The sequence below is a fragment of the Enoplosus armatus genome, chromosome 8 (assembly GCF_043641665.1).
Source record: "Enoplosus armatus isolate fEnoArm2 chromosome 8, fEnoArm2.hap1, whole genome shotgun sequence".
NCBI classification, from domain to species: Eukaryota; Metazoa; Chordata; class Actinopteri; order Centrarchiformes; family Enoplosidae; genus Enoplosus; species Enoplosus armatus.
Window position 1 is genome coordinate 15,294,453 of NC_092187.1, and position 21,499 is coordinate 15,315,951.

Below are 21,499 nucleotides of genomic sequence, written 5' to 3' on the forward strand. Positions count from 1 at the left end.
ATTAGCGGCCAGCAAACTGCTGGGGGATGAAATTTGCTAACAGGAATTAAAAGTGCATTAACACATCTGAGAGATTCATTTCTGCTAATAGTTTTATTAGTGCTCTGACCTTTCAGTTCATTAGAGGACTGTGGGAGAAGGGAGGGGTGGGGAGAGGGAGAAAAGGGTGGATAAGAGGGTCTTAGGGCTCCCTGTACTTGGGTAGACCTTTGGAAGTAGATGCAATCTCAAAACTGACATAATGGCGGCAAATGACTGCACTTTCTAAACCTCTTTATATTTGTTGACTGTGATTGTCTATTCAAAGACTTATATATAACTGTCTACACCTTCTCATTCAAAAGGTGAGCCCTCTCTCTTCTTTAATGAGATGATGATGATGATGACGACCACCTGATCTTCCAGAAACTGCTTTAAGATGGTGCCGACTCAGTCTCAGTGGCCCGATGCTCACCTCCATCCACTCAATTACCAGAATTTATAACACAATGTTTTTCAGGTCTGTTAGCACTTGAGTGTATCACTTATCCAGCCGGTTAATTGTTTATGAACTGTGCCCTCCCCCTCTCTCAAATGAAGTGATGGAACCAAGAAAAGAGCAGTGAGTGTGACAAGAATGGCATTTGGTGAAGGGTAATGGGTCACAATAGTCAACAGTGTTTTAAATATAAAGTTGACCAATCAAGTCTAGCAGTCACTAACAGTGTCCCTCCTAGACGCCACAGATAGACAGTGAGATAGTGTTTGAATTTACCTTTCCAAGGAGGGCAGCTAAAAGGGAATTAATGTTGTTTTCTTTCTGTTTTATTGGAAAGCAAGTGAGACAAGTTACAGTGCAATTTGCTTTCCTCTGTTCCCTATAATTAGCACCTTACAGAAATGAAATAACATTGACGAGAAGGTCAATAATCCTGATCTATAGTGAAATTAATCCTGCTATCGACACAACAAGCAAACAATACAATTAAGAGCAGAGGGAGGAGAGAGCGGAAAAAAGAAAATACAAGGAAAGGAGCAGGTCTGAGGAATAGGATGTGTTTTATCTCCTGGGTTCACTGTGCAGAAATCCTATGAAGGTTTCTAATTAATTCATCCATTGTTAATGAAGGCAAAGCGAGGAACCAGGGATTATACATGAGGAGAGGAAGCAACACAATTAGAGATACCAGCTTAATGATTGCTTTTTTAACTCGCTGTTGTTTCTCCCTTGTACTTAGTTGACTTGCTGGGGTACATTTATTGGTCGTTTTTTAAAGTGAGCTTGACCTCCTCTGCATGCCACCACACCGAAAGATATCTAGAAAGGTGGTTAAGTTAAAGTTTATTTTTAAGTAAAGTTTAGTAAGGTTTGACCTTGGATCAGTGCTCGTGGCATAGTTGGAAACATTTAGATATCATGAAAACTCATCATCAGCCTATACTCATAATTTCTATTAATTCTCAGATATAGTATGTTCTTATAGTGTGTATGCCGAGGAATCCTGTCGGCTCCTCATGTAGGGTCTGAAGGCATTACCAGTGCTTCCAGTCTGTCATGGATGTACTCCTCTCCTCCAGGTTAGTATGAACCTATTCTATCTCCAACAGGAGACGTCTGGACAGTATTTCAGGTGTCTGAACCACCTTAAATGGCTCATCTCATAGCCAGCAGCAAAGAAAACTTAATGCTGAACTCCTCCAGGATTTCTGACCTTTTATGCCCCCTGAACGCTCAACCACCCTGCAGCGAGATCTCATGTTTGTCCACACGCTAGTTCTTTGTTTACTGTGCAGTGTTCGTAACCATAGATCAAGGTTCTCAACTTTTCAACCCTGAACTGACACATCAGCCACATTACTGCAGCATCTAACCGACAGTCAGCCTCATGACTGAAATCCTTTTAGCTTCCATGTGGCCGCGTTCGTCCGCAAGGGTCCACATGAGGTAAATCTATATCTGAGCCTTAATGTACTAGATTATGTCATGTTGTTTCAGTACTCATAAGCAAACAGGAAACAAAGTCCACTGAAGTTATAAATTACAACTTAATTTACAAAGAGCAGATATATATAATCATCAAATTGACCAGTCACCATCAAGTCTGTTAATTGATATCTTTCAATATTATAAACAGAAGAGAATACAAGATATCCTTAGAACATGACATACAAATAACCTCTTCCTGTTGGCACTGATTCTGTAATGGACCTAAGTGCAAACCTGGGTCTCAGTCGCATTACTTGCACATCTACAAAGAAACTGTAACAGGATGCTCAGTCCTGTCAGCCCATAGCAGATAATCCAATGCCAATGACAGAAGGGGCATGGTGCTGTTTCCAGCTGAGTAGTTTTAACTGGCGTTTGGACTGGCCTGGGGATCCAGAGGGGAGCAGAGGCCGAGCGTGGTGAGCTGCCGGAAGGATGGTGCATCTGAGCGTCGAAGGGTGAAGAAGGATTGCCTTTCAAGAATTACGAGCCATTAAATCAGAGCCTGGAAATCTCAAGGTTCCCCAAGACTGCTGCACAAGGAATCTGGGCTGGAGAAATATTGTTTATGGTTTAAAAGGCCTGGCGATGGATTTATAAAAGAAACATTCATCATTGCAGGAAAACGGAACAAAACATTCCGGAAATAAATACTCACTCTATAGGTATACTTGTCACCCAGACAGCACAATAACAAGTGAATTGGGAGGGAGATCCTTCATTTTCTGGCAGCTGGCCCCCAAACATGCTCTGTGTGAGTCTGCGTGTGTGTGTGTGGGCACACACTGGTTTGTTTGAGTGTCTGGAAATTTCTTATTGCATAATGAAGAGTATTTTTGATCTAAATGTGCTGGTGTATTTAATTAGCATATGAACGAATATCAGAAAGAATACTTTAATAGATGGTGATGATTTACACTCCAGAGTTTTATCCTGTATGGAGTTTACAAATTGTTTCACTCAACATGTTAACATTTATTTTTCCATCATTTCCCACTTGACGTGCCAATATAAGTGAGTCCTCCAGTAAACATAATTAACAGTATTGATTATCTAAGGCTGACCCGTCCCTGGAATAGAAAAATATGGCTATAGTGAAGTAGCATTTTACAGGAAGGTAATGGGTTGTGGTCAGTGATGTGACCTTGAGACAGTGTGAAAAATCTATGCTGTGGTCTTAGTGCTGTCTAGAGGTGAACTGAACAAGAAATGACACTGTTGTTATGCCCAGTAGTCCAGCAGTAATTTAATATTAGTGTTGATACTGGTGTTGGTAACAGTATTTATGATCTTTTTGCATTATACATCATATAGTATTTTCATAATCCACTCTGCCCAATCCTCTTTCTCATAGATCTTTCCATATTAACTGTACTGCAGATATGTGTTGAATAGATGTATAGCTCCTTAAAACATCTGGGTGGTGTACATCTCCCAAAACTGCCGTCAGTTTTAAATTATGAAGTGCTTATTATTTCTGCATTGTTTAAATGTACGATTTGTATATTTGAAAAGTAATGCTTTTTCCAGCAAGATCACCGCTGCACTTCTGCTTAATAATAATAATAATAATTGAAATAGAGTTGTTTCCTCTTTTATCAGCTTGTATTACACACTATTTTCTTTTCCTCTGTACCATGTTGGCGCGTTCACAGACACCTTGGGGGGTAGCATGGGCTGTGGCCAGGCATTCGTGAAAGCATTTATTGATAAATCTATAAGATTATGCATATTGACTGATATTGATGAGTGAGGATTTGATCAATGCCACGCTCTTATACACACTCGTTCTCTGGGGGGAAAGTGACGGTAGAATGAAAATGAGAGGAGAGGAAGAAATAGAGCTAAAGAACAAACGACAATGATGGAGTGGTGTGACAGGAAAATTAAGCGTGGGAGAATTGTCAAATTGTCAGAGCAGCATATGTGGGTGTAGAGATAAGTGAGGGAGGGCTCATGCAAACACGAGAGCAGTATGTTGGTATGTGTCTCAATGTCCAGGAAGGCAAGGTGCTGACAGTCAGCGGGCAGACGTGTGTGTATGTCAGCCCAAGTGTGTCTGTGTGTGTTTGATGGATGGGCTAGCAGGGCAAGGCCGCAGATAAGAGTGCAAACAAACTGGGTAATAAATGAGAGCGACAGAGGAGCAGTGATGGGGCCCACTCCCAAGCCCCTGATGCATGCCGACCAGCACCGGCAGCCATTTGTATTAGAGAAATGAGGAAGCTGTCACTGGGATGAAGAGACAATGTTCGTCCTAAAGAGGAGAAAGGTGTCTCTCTTTCTTTTTCACTCTCTCTCTCTCTCTTCCTGGCTCCCTCTGACTCACACACAGACAAAAAACACACTTGCACTGTGGATTTGAGCTCAGCAGGGGACTAATCAGGGCGAGGTAGGGTGCTAATGTAGGCCATAATGAGTGGAGCTCTCAGTGACACATCACACACCACCAGCTCTGTTAGGAGAAAGCACAGTGGTGCTACTTGTAACACACACACACACACACACACACACACGCACAGATACAAAAACAGGTGTAACTCCCAGCCTGGTGTCACCTGGGGACAACAAAACTGATAAGGAGGAAACTAAGAGGGGAGGAGAAAGTGAAAAATAAGTTTTGGTGGAAGTATGTTTACTTGTATACCGTTTTACTCTAGTAAAAAAAGAGTAATTATCTAACTGCTGTAGTTGCTTCTACAGATTTTACATTAAAATCATGAGATGATATAATAAGAACACAACAGATTACTGCAGTTTAAACTACTATTGAGAATTGGAAGTAGTTAGATGTAGCAGCACCTGAACCATCCACAATATTAAAATACTGCTTACACAATAGAAAGTCACTAATTCAATTCTTTAGTAGAAAGTTATGTAGCTCCAGAATAGCTCCTCAAATATTTTTGGCCCTTAAAGTCGAGTTTAATCCTCTTTACTTCTACTTAATTAAATATTTAAATGCAGGACTCATTTGTAATAGAGTGTGGTTACATTGTGGTTTGGCTACTAGAGTAAAGGACTCAAAGAGAAGAAGAAGTGGAAGCAGGAAAACCTGTACTGCATGAGAGGACACTCCAGGACAAACTCTGTTTGTGTGCATGTATTTGTGTTTGCTTCTGGTTTGTTATTTGCGTTTGTGCTAAATCTGGGTGCGCAATCCGTCACTGCTGTGACGACCAGTGTTCTCTGTGCCACCCAGACACTATAAGTACAGCCTGGCAAGGCAATGGGGGCAGGCTGTATGTGTTTGCTTTATTTATTTATTTGCGTGTGTGCATGTGTCTGTGTGTATGTATTTGTATCACAGCATAGGGCTACAGCTGGGGGAAGAGGAATTTGGGCCTGCACCTGCACAGGGATAATTAATGTGGACAGAGTTGTACCTAAATAAATCAGTGCCTCTCACAGCCTCAACAGGACTTTTCTGTTTAGGGTCAAAATCTTCCCATTCTGCACTGGATTAATCATGCCTGCAAGCAGAGGCGAGGTACAGGCGGCAGGGACACACGCTGCATTTGTGTGTGTCTATGTGTGTTTGTGAGTTTGTTTTGTGTGTGTGTCCGCGCCTTCATGTGCCCTCTCACAGGCAAGCTGCGAGGCAATTCTTTCCCCCTTCTACACCTCCATCCTCAGCATTGTAATTTCTTAGAGGACAAACAAAACAACAGAAAGTCATAATTTTCACAGTTGTATAATTAGCCCCACCCTCTTCGCTGCAGTGATGAATAGGTGAACCTTTTGTTTGCATTTGTCATGCTGCGGTGGCATTGTCACAGATGTGAGAACGTGTGATGCAGAGGTGCAGGGGGTCAATGCATGCAGGGATGGGTGTGGATGCAGGCTTATGATGAGATGTTTCTGTGTGTTTTTGGGCCTCGAGCAGTTTTCTCTCCACCTCATTCTTCTCTGTATATATATTTGCTCTGAGGCCTCGCTAGTCGAGCTGTCCCAGGTCTATAGAGTGCTTATCTCCACCTCTCGCTGCAATCTCTGACAGCAGGTCTGCTGTTCTAGTCCAGTGCAGATCTACGTCCTACTCTGTCCACTCCTATCTCCCAGACTGATAGCCTCTGATTGATCTCATCACCTCCCTCATCTATTATTCATGCTACCTTTCATGTCCTGATGGAGGAAGGGCAAAAAGTGGAAAGGAGACACTACCTGTTTGCTGGCACCTCTGCTTGGCTGAAACAAGCCTACTCACAATTAGGAGGTTGTTTTCGCCTTCTGACTCATCCAGCCCCAAACATGTGTTCATAGATCTCCCCAACCTGATTGATCTGTATAATGGAATGGAATAGCTTTGGAATTGCCGCCCCATGGGGGTACACAGAGATGGGCACAGGGACAGAGAGACATGTACTTACGGCTGTTTGGGGAGGAAATTAATGGTGCATTTTTTGTTTTTATAATGTGATTTAATGATGCAATTCGTCTAATAAAAAGAACATTTTTTAACATTTACACGTTCATTTACACATTCCCTCCTTCACAGAGGGGAAACCCAGTGGGCCAATACAAATATCTCACTCCTCTCACCCACTCAGAGCGCTGCAGGCCTTTTTATTGCATTGTGATGGATGATTTCAGTTTGGCATTTTTCACCATCGCGCAACATCCAAATACACCCCCTCCCCATTTGAGTGCATAAGGGGGCCATCCTATATTGACAAAGCCGACATCTAATGCATATTGAGTGTGTTTTGTAAAGGATCATTTGATTGTCTTGTAAATGAAGCTTTGCCTCTCAGCTGCTAATTTAGCCACATTCCATCTCATTAGAGAGGAGAAGGAGAACAAACGACAAAGGCATTCTCCGAGAAATGAACCCTTCTTTGATTTCAAACAGCCATCACTACTGAAGTGCCACCAGTTTGAATAATCTCAGATTATAGGGAGGTATAGGAGGGCGACAGTAATACAACAAAGTTGGAAGGATGAAAAGAAAATGCAGACTTTCCTCAGAGTGTCTGGCTCTGTTTCTACCTTTCTTTTACTCTTTTTTCATCCCACCCCTTGTATTTCCCCCACCTTCCCACCCTGTCCCTCTATCTCTTCAGAGGATGTGCAAGTGTATCTGGTTTCCTGAAGCGTTTAGCACCTTAGCCACAAAACCCGGACAGGAAGCCCACTCTATTTGCAATGTATCAATTGCTCTGAACAACACTCTCCTTACCTCCACCTCCCTTCAATCTGCAGCTGGCTCAGCACACACTTCTCACATACCTTCACATGCAAGCACTCAAATTTGGAAATGCGCAGAAGGATTTTTTCTGTAATGTTTTATTACTGTGAATATACTGTAACTAAGCATGCAGTCTTCATCAGCACTAACACCTTGAACTAAATGGACAAATGCATCCCTGTGTACACACAAACATACACACACTCAGACAATCTGACCTTGGCTCCAGTTAGTCCCGGGGTTCATCCTCCGGCCAAGCTGGCAAGTCAAATGGATCCGGCAGCCAAGACAGCGGCCCCAGCCACTGCAAGGCTGCTGTCATCTGTTACACAGAAAGACACACAGAGGGACAAAGGCAGGCACAGTGTACAGAACGAGAGAAATAGAGCTTTAAAATATAAGAATACAGAGAGGTGATAAAGATAGGAGAGTATAGGCTTTGTGTCTTTATTTGCTATATGTCTGAGTATAAATGCAGGTGTGTGGGCACCTGCATTTCTTGCATGTTAGCACAAATGTTTGCATCTGTGTCTATATGTGCAAGAGTGTGTATGTCTTCACGCGCATGTATACTTGCAAATGTATGTGTATGCATACGTGTGTGTGTGTGTGTGTGTGTGTGTGTGTGTGTGTGTGTGTGTGTGTGTGTGTGTGTGTGTGTGTGTGTGTGTGTGTGTGTGTGTGTGTGTGTGTGTGTGTGTGAGAGAGAGAGAGAGAGAGCAGGAATAAGCGCCTGAGGTGATGCCTTTTGAAAGGCACTTTAGAAATTAAAGCAGTGCCACTGTTCTGTAATGGGGCTTAAATGATGCAGAAAACACAAGATATATTGAGCATTTAATGAAACACACAGCACACTCCTTAATTCTGCTCCCAGCTTCACCAGAGTGTCAGCCAAACCTGCTTTATGCCTAACACACATACACTGACACGTACACATTTGTTTTGATTATTTATTCACTTGCAGCTTGTCTCATTTAATGCTAACATTTTTTTTTAAGTATTTATCCTTTGATAAGTACATAAAATAAGTATCTTCATAACTACAGTGCAATATTTTTTACTTTTTCTTCTAATGATCATAACAATGATTGTATTAATAGAGCTGGTTATTATTTGAAATGATTCTGTGCTAGCGCCAATATGATACCAATTGGTATTGGTACCAACAGTAGACACATTTAACATATTTTTTTATTTCATAAAAAATATTTATTTCATATATGCTAACAAAAGAAGCCAAACTTCTGAGATGGTAAATGCTGAATAAAATAGACTAAAATTGTGATTGAAATCAGGAGCTTTCCGACCAAAGAATAATATTATAAATCTGACCAGACCTTCGTTGTCAGCTTTTGGTATGATGTAATGTGTAATTCCCGTTTGGGTTGTGGCCGTTCAGAAAGTGCGACTGTTCGGAGCAGGCCGATTGCTTGGCATCTAATCATACCAAATGTATCCGATTAGAACCTAGATGATTATGTACCATCTAGACGTTTTTTAGTTTCATCATCTAGGCTAGATGGCTAGCCATCAGACGTAGCAATCTAGGATAAAACCGGGTTAAACTTGGTTGAAAAGTTTCTGAGACTTACGGTTCAAAGTTACAGGCGAAAATATAAAGTTCATTGTTATAGCGCCACCATCTTGCCAAATTGCACAAACTGCAAATTGCAAACTCGACCCAGCACTCCCTTGGGTGCTCAGCAATACACCTGCACAATGTGGAGTCGCTTGGATGTGCGGTTGTCGAGAAATACAGGTATGGACAGAAAGACAGAGATTCCTTCCTTTTATAGTTTAGATGGCAGTTTTTATGGACACATTTTGATCCAAAAAAGTATTGATACCCAGCCCTAATAATAGATATTATGACATATGACAAAGCATTTATTAAAACATTTTGCACCGAATGCTCTGTTCAGCAGTGGTTTTGTGTGGTCGGTTAGGGTGCGCAGCAGAAATCTACCTTCCCTATACGTTTCACTGTAGAGAGCAAAGAAGCATTCACTCTCTGCCTCATTGTCTGTGAATGTCCTTTGTGGTTTGGCCATACATTAATAATGTAAAGGTAATGATCTCTAGACTAAAGGCCCTGTCCTGTCTTGTCTCCCCCCTCCCTCCCTCCCTCCCTCCCTCCCTCTCTCTCTCTCTCCGTCCCTCCACCCTGTCTGTCTGTAGACTGACCAAAGGAAGAACAGAGATGAAATGGATGATTGTTGGCCAAAGACGGTGAGTCAAAGAAAAAGAGGAATTCCTGGCTGTGCTGTAGAAACAACGCAGGCACCGTGTTGCCTCATTGATTACTGAGGAAAAGGGGAAGGAAGCAAAGGATCATTCTGAGAAAACATCTCTTCTCTGCCTTTCCCCTCTCCCTTTCCTTTGCATCTGAAGTTTGGTCTTACAGAATGATGGATGGGGAACTTGCACTGTGGCCTCCGATGTCCTCTCCTCTTCCTCTCTCCTTATCCTCCTCCTCTTCCTCTTACAGACACACACACACGCACACACGCACACACGCAGACGCACAGTGTTAGCGGGTGATGGATGGGGAGCTGGCAGTCTGGCAGTAATAGCAGACACCCAGAACTACACTGCCACTTATTCATTTGTCTCCGTATTCACATCTTTATTTATATGTCTGTCACCACACTAACATCTAAATATAGATATACATAATGACAAATTGAGCTTTTCTCACAAAAAGTGTGAAACTCAGGTTTTGTCTCAACTAAAACGTGCATGGGCCTTATCGTGCACAATATACTCAAATACGAAAGTATTTACATTGTGAATCTCTTGATGTAGTATATAATTTGTAGAAATTCACATTTTACTGGATTATTATATGATTTACATATAACCTGATTTAATTTAGATCAAGTTTGTGTCCTGAGTTTGACACATTACCTGAAACTCAGCGTTTGCAGCACACATCTCTGTCCTCAGAGTTCAGGTTTAGTAGAATGTCAGACATGCAGGAATAATGGACACCAGGCCGCTTACACAACATTACACATTATTAATCATGTGCACATTGTCTGAGAGTGGGGGAGAAGGGGAGCAACAAAGCACAAAGATGAGACTGAGCACAGGAGGAGGAAGACGGAGAAAGAGGAGGAAGAGGGGGTAGTGGAGGTAAAAGAGGAGGGCTAGAAAGCCACAAATAACTACCATAAATCATCAAGCAGTCAACATTTTCATGTTCATGTTAGGTTGGCCTGTTATTGGCAGCCTGGGATCTGTGTTTGTGTGTGTGTTTGTGTGTGTGTGTGTGTGTGTGTGTGTGTACACAGGGTGTATTTTGTGTGTGTGTTTGCTCTGTCTTGCCCAGCCCTGGACTTCTCTCCCTTTCTCACTGTCTTTGCCTCTCCTTAAACTGACGGCATAAACAACAACAGTTGAGAAATCACCCTTGTCAGCAAGAAGCTGGCAGGTGTGTTAACTCCCCCAGTACCAAATTAGGATGTGCAAGATTGCAGAAACGCCTCGGCTCTCATATCTCCCTTTTTAATCACAAACATTTACATGAGCCTGGATGGAAACACACATTAGGCTTTAGCCAAGGGTTTGCTTTGGACGCTGGGCAAGGCTTTGGATCACACTCGACCCTCCAAAACATAACTGGGATCTTTGCCTGCTAGCCTTAGAGAAAGACCCCAGGTCAGCCTCCGTCTGGGGTGCTGTAACCTACTGATTTATACAAATGTTATTGGCCAGAAAATAAGTAAATGTGTTACTTATTTACTTTTTTTCTGGCCAATAACATTTGTATAAATCAGTAGGTACATATATATACCTACATCCAAATCTGTTCTCCCAGGTTTGAACTGAGGAGAAATTTTAAGTGATGGCCTGTGGGAAGTTGCATAAAAAGCACTAACTTCTCTTGCAGTTTATAATAATATTTTGTAGCTTAGTTGGATCAAAAATCCAAAACATTAAAGTTGTTTGAGAAAGCCATGCCCCTGTGCTCCGTTGAGAAAACATTAAGTCATACATAAAGCCATGTGCTCGGACAAAAAGTCTATATAGTATAGGAATAATAGCTTTGTTGCAGCCTTTTGATGTGCGCAAGTGTGTGTGTTATTGTCAAAAGCACATTTTTCTTTGTTGATCATTGTGGCCCTGTGGATTATGAAAAAACAACACTAGGGGGTGCTCAAGGTTTGTCCAGCCAACTGTTGAGGTTTCGTACTGCTCACAGCTCCAGTTGTTTCTGTGTGTGTGTATAAGTGTGTTTGTGTGCATGCAGATGTGAAAGTGTTGTGCACTTGCTGTCCAGAGAGCAATCCAATTTGAAGCCAAGAGTCAGTCTTCCTTTTCTCCTGTTACAGTCACACCACATCCTGCCGCAAGACCTCTTTATCATTAACTCTGTGTCTCTGTTTATGTCACCGAGTGGTCAGAGGTTAAGTTTCTTAGTTACAAAGTGTTGCGTGATAATAGAGTTAATAGATGAGGGTTTTTCAGGAGTTGGGTCCATCACTTCATATTTAGTTACTTAATGCCATTGAATATGAACAAACTTGCTGAGTGGACATAAGTGAATGCACTAATTGGATGTTTGAGAGATATCGTTTTAGTCTTGCTTAGGCAGTTTCAGACTTAGCAAGATGCACTAATTCTGTCTTTATTGATACACTTTTTGCCCTCTCTGCTTTTGTCCCTTTCTTTTTGCACACGCACACACATACGCATACACACACTAATTCAGGAGGTTTGAGATGTGTCTTCTCAGTTTCAACACAGTTAAAAGCAGTGTGTAAAAAAAAAATCCTGCTTCCAAACCTATTAACTCTCTGTGTCGGCCTTGTTGGTTTCATTACCAAGATTAGGTTACAGACAGTCATTCAATCATGCAGCCTTTAGCAGAAATGCACTGTGATTTAGCTGTCCTCGTAGATGCACAACACTCATGTGGAAGTTCATGTGTACACTGTTTAGATGCACTGTTTCTTGTTGTGGAATTTTCCATCTTTGTGGCGTCTGATGCATTCGCTTTTATTTATATTGACACAGAGCAAACCAGCTCATCGACCTCCAGCTCTATTGTTGTGGGATTCACTTGCCTGCGGCTGAAAAAAAAAATCATATTAGGATGGTAAATTAGACACATATTTTTGAAAGAAAGAGCTACAAAATGGCAACATATTGAAATCGGCGTCTGCTGTGCTGTGAGGTCTTGGTGAACTGCAGTTGCATGTTTCTCTGTGTGTTTGTGGCCAGACAGTGTGGCTGTAAGGAACAGTGCCCAGGGCACTATGGGGTTAAGGACAGTGGCATTGGTATTGCGAGGCATTTCCACTCCTTCACCACTCTGAATATTTGTGTCACACTGTCAAGTTTGTGGTACTTCTGGGGAAAAAATGTCCACAATATATGTAGCTTTTTTTGCCGTGGAATATTTGCCCTATATTATTAAAGACAAATTCTTCCATAAATTTTATTCAACTATAAATCATGTCTTGTTGCCACATTTTTATTTTTGAGAGGAAACATTGGAAATAATCCCAGAACCAGAATTCCAAACTGTGGGAAATATGACATCTTTCTTATTCAGATTTTTCATGTAAATTAATTTATTTTTTTGCTTCTCTACAAATAGCAATAAAAAAAAATAAGACTGTTGGAATATAAGACTTATTTTACAATATATAATGATAGAAATATTTATACAAATGCCCGGTATTTTCACATTTTCCTTGATAATGTCCTGTTTCTCACTGTCAATTGAGAAATTGTTTAATCATAGAACAAGTCATCCCCAGCCCTCCAGATGTGTGGCTGTGAGAGAGACGGCGCTGATGTTCAGGCTCCAGATGACAGAGACAAGTAATCCTAAACATGGATGTGTAGTAGAAATGCATGCATCTGTTCATTGTCAACCTGTAGGGATGTTGACTGATGATGCACCTGACTCCTCTCTTCTCCTCCTCCTCCCCCGCAGTCACTTTCAGACTCCGACAGAACCCCCCCCCCCAGAACATGGGGGAAAATCACGGAAACACATAGCCAGATTATTCACCACGCACCGTTATTGAATATGTGACTAACACACTGAGAATCGCTCTGGGAAATCAGATTAAAAAATGAATTATTTATAAGGACATGGAATGCCGGTCCGATCGGGTGGAGAGAGTGGAAGAATACACCTACAATATACCCCAAACAACATTACAAGTTTGATCATGACACTTCCCTCTGTAGTTATTCATTTTTATAATGCTCACAAATGTTCCCCTTTATATTCTGATATTGAAATATGACTCATGGTAAAATTACATGGTAAAAGTGTTTTATTATTTTTGTTTAAATGATATTACCTATATTTTCTCTGCTTTTTCCCCCACACACATTCTAAAAGACAGTTTGATATATTTTCATGGAAGCTATAAAGCCTGATATTAAATCAGTTAAACCACTTTTGTCGCTATTTCTGTGTAAACCCTCTCTGGAACATGAGTCACACTTGAATGAAATTGAAATACAATATATAAAATGTAGATTAAAAATGATACATGGGTTTAACAAACATAAAAATCCCTTATTATGAATTGGGTAACACTTGATGTAGGAATAGGAATCAAGAATCAGTTATCCTAATTAAGCTAAATAAAGCTATTTATTTTCCATAGGAATTAAATGTAGGAGCCAGGGCTTGTAAATGTATTTTTACAGGATTTAATGAGAACATATACCAGTGTTGTATACTGGGATGATCCTGCTCTTCGTCCTCCATTATAGTAATAGAAAAGCAGTTCAAAAAAAGCTAATACATTACGAGCAATATTTATTATCTCTCAGCATCTGCACACTGCACTGGCATTTACTGCATGAGAGTTCTCAAATACCTAGGCCAGGATGTGCATCGTCAGTCTTTCTCTGTGTGTGTGTGTGTGTGTGTGTGTGTACATGCACACACTACGTCCCTCAAACTGCCCATCTTCCTCTCTTTCTCTTAAATATTTTATCTGGATTCTTCTAATTTTTAATTGATTTTTCGGTTTCAGTTTTTCTCTTTAAAACTGAAATGTTATACAAGTGTCTACTGGTTGATTCTGCTTATTTAGTGAAGTGTCACTCACCTGTGTCTCACTCATCTTCTGTTTGAGATGTAGCGTGTGGATGAACCATTGCGCCGTCAACTTCAGCAGGACTGCAGCTTCGTCACTCATCCTTTGCGTCTTCTCCTGACCGCTTTTGATTTCTGTGCAGATGTAGATTCCCTTCTGTTGGTCGGTCTTTCTGTCTTGGTCTCTCTGTCGCTCTCTCTTTCTGTTCTTTGACAAGCAGCCAATGTGCTGACACGGGGAAGCGTTTAGGCGTGCGGAGATGTGCCAGAGTAGTCCCTGACTAAGTGATCTCTTTTATCTGATCCTTTGCTCCAACGCTACGGTCAGATATTTTTCCATTAATTTGCCTCTCTCTTTCCTTTTCTCTCTCTCTGCCGTTTTACATCCTCCCCCTCCTTTTCACTGTGTTGCACAATTTTTTTAATCATACATTTACACATATACACATACTCCTGGCCTCCAGTTACAGGTGTGGTGCTTGAGTCATGCTTGCCATCACAGGTGAATGTGGTAGAAGAAGAAGGTTATGTCAACACCTCTAGCCCCTTTGACACCCCTCTTCCCTCTCTCTCATGGGCCAAACCACACATTTGGCAGCCCCCGGGGGAATGCCGGGGAGTTTCCACTATGAACATGCAGAGGTGAGGTATAGAAATAATTCACATCTGGAAATAACCCTCTCCTCTTTTTCCTCACCAGTTCTTCTGTGCTTCCCCTTTGCCTTATTTTAGGTGCTATCGTGTTAGCGGTTCACATTTACAAGTCCCTGAAACAGATAAGTGCTCAGCTGGACATCAGTGTCTGGAAGTTGTGGGAACTTAACAGGCCATTTTATTCTTAAAATTATGAAACAACACTTTTTTTCAGTTCTAAATGACTTTTTAGTTGTCTCATTCATCAATGCAAATGTGTCTCGTACAGTAAATTATTTCCTTAGTTCAAACTTTATTGATTATTTTTCATCGAGCCGTGCTCCTGCGCATCACTGATGTGTTGTTACTTTGAACTGGGGGACAAGCCGGATGCAGTTGGTTTTAAGTGAAACAGACTTGTGAGAGCATGTTTGCCTTGTGGACTTTTTCCCCACAGGGGGCATCAGGAGCACACTGCAGCCCACTAAGTTATAACGTCTGCATCAGAGCTCTGGGCTCATATTCAGCCATGCTCTCCATAACCATAGGTGTGTGATGGGAGTGGGAGTAAAAGGGGAAAGATGGGAAGGATGAAGGAGTAGTCGCATCAGCAGAAAGTTGTTTTTCTGTGGCCTGGAGATTCTATTTAAAGTGGGGGTGGGGAGTAGGAGGGGGGTACGGAGGGGAAACGGGGAGGCAGACTTGGAGTGGTCCACAGCCTGGAGAAAGGGGGGCAGGATGAAGGAGGGAGTATGGGTGGCGGGAGGGTAGGATGCGCCGATTCCCTCTGTTTTTGGTTTTGATTGAGGTTGGAATGTGTGTGTTTCTGTGCATTTGAAGAGGATCTATGAGGGTACCTTGCTGCGTGGGCACGGATGTGTGCAAGTATGGCCGCGTGTGTGTGTGTGTGTGTGTGTGTGTGTGTGTGTGTGTGTGTGTGTGTGTGTGGCTGAGGTATTAATCTTCTTTGTCAGTGGAGCCCAGATGCAGGGCCCTTCCAGCAGCACAAGCCCGGACTCAGCAGTCTGCATTGGGCTCTGGGAAGCAGGCAAGCAGGCATGGGGTGTAAGTGGGGGGTGTTTTTGGGGGGTGTATGCCGCTGGTTGTGCTGCTAAAGCGGGGCGCTCCGACGGAGAGGGCAAGGGGGACAACACACAGCAGATTAGCTAATGATATTAGCCAGAGAAGACCCTCAGGTAAAACCCAGTGGTCGCAATTAGTGGAGTTTCTCCTAGGTTGCCCTGTGGCCCTACACACACACACACACACACACACACACGCATAGATACCCACTTCTGCTTCTACATGACACACATAAACACCAGCAATCACCTGCATTAAGTCCTGATGCAAGTCTTGCTCCACATTAAATTATAACCCCTATCCCGTCTCTCACCTCCTGTGCTGCCTCCTGAATCTACCCTTTACCCCGCTCCTTCTTCTCCCCATTAACACCGCTCATGAGCCCCCCTTCGCTGTTTGCCCACTGTGAGAACAGACGAACTAACATGTTTGCTCTGCGGGAAACGCACACACACAATCACTCAGTGGGAGCGAAACTGGGACTGCAAGAGAGCCGACAGACTCTATTCAAGAGTGTGCTGATACGCACAAGTTCTCAAACAACACACACACACACACACACACACACACACACACACACACACACACACACACACACACACACACACACACACACACACAGAAGCTAAAAAGTTCAAAGCAGGGGGTAGCAGAGATTGACATAACAAGCTGATAAACCTCTTTCTCCAGTTAAGTTGCCAGGACAGCACTGAGAGGAAAGATGTTGGTGTCTGTTGGTGATGAAAGATATTAATGTATTAACAAAACAGAGTTGATTTCAAGCATATTTAGTAATGATGATGCTGAGCAGAGCACATACTGATGTTAAGGCTTGTAATCAATCACAAATCCATCTGAAAAGCACCTGACTCAACTGATTCATCTCAATCCAGTTGGAAGTTTTTAAGCTACTAATGAGTAATGATGGTTGAAAATTTTAATATTTGGTCATAGCATACACAAAACATTTTGCCTGGTTGCATGTACCACACTGTTAATGTATGCAGGGCTGAAACTATTAATAGATTAAATGATTAGTCTATTGACAGATTGAATATAAAAAGCCAAACATCTGTTTTCTCTGTTTAATGTCATTGTAAATTGAATATCTTTTGATTTTGGGCTGTTGATTGGTAAAAAACAAAAAAGCAATTCGAAGAGATCTTCATGGGGTTTTGGGAATATGTGATGGATTTAATAGACAAGCTGATTAATCAACAAAATATTAGATAATGAAAATAGCAGTTTGTACCCCTTAATGCACCATATGTGCCAAAATGATTTTGCACACTTGTGCATGTTGCCTGCGGACACCATAAAGAGCATAAATACCAGCAGCCCTTTTTCTGAGCATTTGCTTTACGACTATAGTTTTGTTGCCTTTCTGTTTGTCCGAGCAGATCGTCTCTGGCAGTTTATGGTATCTGAAATAAATCTTCCACAAAGTTGACAAACACATCGAGCTACACCTCTTCTGTGAAGTTGTGATCACCACTTAGAATTACCTACACAACCTGGCTTTCCTGTGACAAGGTGATGAATTACAAGAGCTTTCAAAAACATCTCTTTTGCTCTGCCTCTTTCCTGTCTCTCTGGCTCCATGAAGTCTCACTTTGTTGTCCTCTGCCTATAATTCTTGTGTGTCCGCTTCTTTTTTTCATTCCTCCCTTCTGTCTTTTCACTTGCCAAAAACTGCCCTTCGATGGGTTAAAATTATTTCACTGGAATAATAAAGACGGTTAAATGACCGATCTTTACAGTGTATGTGTGTATAAGAGAGAGAGAGAGAGACACTTTGAATAGTCTCCCTTGGCTTGTCAGCGCCGTCTGGTCTTTTACATGGCCTTCCTTATTATAATGCTACTTATCTTATCCAAAAGGCCATCAGGCCGGACGATTAATTTAGGTACTGTATCTGTGGAAACGATGGCTTCCCTCCTCTCGCTGCTGTCCCTCCCTCACTCCCTCCATCTGCAGGAGATTAAACCGAGACCAGCTCTACTTTTCTCTCTCCTTCTGTCCATCACCGTGAAAAATTACCTTTTAGTCTTCTTCCTTAATCGCACTGGCCGCAGAGCAATCAGACAGGAAATAATGGCTTGGCGTCTGGCTGTGCAGGCTCTCCACTACACTGCCTCAAGACTGGATTGAGGTGAGAATGGGGAAGCCTCACATTAATGATTCCTTGTAAGTGTCATCTTTCTAGAAATACAGATAGTCTAAAACTATCACAGTGTCAAATCTTTGTGGAAATACATTTATAAATGTTCGGCTGCTTCACAGGAGGCCCTCTCAAGTCAATTTTTTCTTGCTTTTGCACTCCAGTTCCCCGTCCTGCCTTCCTCATTCGTCATTTATTCTCATCTCTGTGAGCTTTTGTAGAAAGTTTATCCTGGTTAAAAACAAGACTGAATTCTATGAGTCATTCTGAAAGCAAAACTAAAAGCAGCATTTATTTATCAGTGTGTGTTGATCCCAGTGAAAATGTATCAAACTACACACAAACTTCTCTCATTTACCTCGGCTTCTCTCGCCTGCTTCACAAACCACCACTCTTTTCTTCTCCGTCCTCTACTTTTTCCACTCCTCACTCTTCTCTTGTAGTTTGATTCGGTGTAAATTAATTGCTCCTCATATGGGAGACGGCACACGATTAGTCTCAATCCTGATAATGGTGTGTGGCTTGGCCGCGGGGAATACACTGCCAATTTGCTCACAGCGCATCTGCCAAATGATTGGTGTTTACACGCCACATCCCCCGAGGAGTGTTTGTCACAACGCCACTTCTTACATCTCAATAACACACAGGATCCCAAGGCAGACGTCACCAAAGACGCACACCAACACACGTGTATGGGCATTGATAAAAACTCGCTTGTAACGTATGACATGCTAGACAGCGCAGATAGAGCTTTTGGAGTACCGACTGAGGCAACTGGCTTTATACGCAAGTATTTAAATGTTGCTAATTTTTACATGATCACATATTCCCCCCTTTCCCAAACAGTTTACCTCCTCCCTCCGCACCCCCACCTGCCTTCTCCCCTCAACCCCTCCCACCTTCCTTCATCTCTCCTCCCTAACACAGTGCTCCTTCTTTGCTGTCCCATTAATCACCCCTCTCTAATTAACAGGCCCACTGTTCCCAATCTTCCCACTGCTCCCACTCCACACCTGGCCCAGCCCTGCTGCCCAGCAGGCATGCAGCGCACATCAACACACACACACACACACACACACACACACACACACACACACACACACACACACACACACACACACACACACACAATTGCATATGTGCACACAGCACACACCGGAGCACAGCTGGCAACACTGACCACAGAATTGCGCTTGGAGGATCAGAATTATAAGAATGGAATAATATTCCAGTATAGTATTTTAAAAAGTTAAAGTGTGTGGGAGGATGAATTGGGCAACAATGTGAAGACTTTTTTGGCAGGACTGCTTCCCTGTCCTCTACTCATCCTCTTCATACATTCATTCATCACCTCATCAACCCTATCTTCCTTGTAATAACTCATGCGTTCAACCCTTTCCTCACCCACTGCTTACTCCCCCTTCACAGTTTTCATTTTTACAACCATCCTCACCCATCTCTCTCTTTGACTCACATCCCATCTCCTCCTCCTTTCCCACCTTCTCCCTGTCCTCCCCCTGTTAGCCAGGGTGGCCCGGCAATGCAGTAATGCCATCTGCCAGCGCAGCATGCCCACAGCCTCGTGTCCACACACACTCGCCCACAGACGCACACAAACACACGCACAGCTTGGCAAGGACACCTTCCAGCGCAGGATATACCGATATCCACGCTTCCGCCACCAGATCACCGTAGTCCCACGCATTGTGTAACACACACACACACACACACACACACACACACACACACACACAGCCCTGATGAGTCACACGCTTCATCTGTCTCCCAACAGGGGGAGCCGGGGAGCATCTGCCGGAGCCGAGACAGGAGTTGGAGATGAGAGGCTGCTCGTACAGTAAGAGAGCGAATCATTACAGCAGTCACATACTGCCTAATCATAGACAAACAGAGGAAAGATGACCACATGGGTGTGTGTTCCACACTGACTACAAATGAAGTAAAATAAGAGAAAGCAAACCAGCAATTACATGCAAATGCACATTTTTGAGGCGACGATCTCTGCTTTTTTTGCGGCCTGTTGAAACATTGCAATACCATACCCTGTAAAATCATTTCAGAAGTTTGCACTGCAATAACATCTTCAGTGGCTGGGACTAAGACATATTGATACAGAACATGAGAGCAAAAACAATGTAGTTGTATTTTGGAATGTGTGATACAGAAAGTGTGGATACATGCTGAGAAGTTTTCAAGCAAAAAGTGGAACAGCTGGGATACAGTGCATTAAACATCAGTTCATTAAGTCTTGCTAGAAAAAAACTATGCTTTTGTGAGTGCGTTTGTTTTTTTGTGTGTGTGTGCTCACACTTAAAAACGGGGAAGATATATCATGTCATAGCATGACAGTAAAAAGTACGGGGCAAAAAGACATGGAGGGAAGTAATGTAATGTTTCCCCATTGGTTATTTATATAATTCATTAATTTATTTAAATCCTCTCGCTCCTGTTGACATTGAACAAGACAGAAACAGAATTGATGGGAAATGCAGCAATTAGCAAATGAGCTCTAGGATGTGTTGCTGTTCGAGCCGTGTTTGGTGCTGCATCGGGGTGCTGGGGGTGGCAGTATAAGTGTGTGTGTGTACGGGGGTGAGGGGGGTATGGTGCGTGTGTGTGTGTATGAGTGTGGTGCGCTGCCAGGTGCGAGTGGGGGTCTGTGGCAGTATATTTATTAGCGGCTGTCAGGGAGGTGACACTTTGATGAATGGTGCAGAGTAATCAGGGCTGGGCTGTGACAGGCTGCACTCACAGCCTTCTACCTGCCAAACAGCCCAATCACACACACTCATACACACATACACATGCATGCACGCATATACATAGACACATAAATGAGTGTGTTTATATACACACAAAAACGGTAGTGTATATGCACATGTACAAACGCAACCTCCTGTAAATATCCCTTGCTACCAGATGAACTACGTCATCAAACGCCCCTCATCCTCTCCTCCTCTTTAAGTCCTTTTATACGGGTCTCTCACATCCCAGTCCCCTCTGCCACGGCTTCGTGATTTTCATAACCTTTATTGACGTACAAATCATGGAACATGTATTTCTGGAGATGAATGAAAAGGATTAATTGGATAAATTGAAAGGAAAAGACAAAGAGACTGAGAGGTTTGGGGTGAAAAAATGCCGAGCTTTGTTGTTTTTTAATTGCTGGTGAGAGACAAGGTAGCCTTAATTAGTCCTCGTCTCACTCCTGTTGTTCTGCAGGGTCATAATTCCGTGACTTTGGACTAATTAGTCAACTGCTGCCGTAACTCATACTTTCCCCATAGGATCGGAATTGCGCTTGGTTTGGCGAGCGGACGAGTTTAGGCAGTTTGGTAAATAATTATACAAGTTTTCCATTTTTGCGTAACAGTGGCA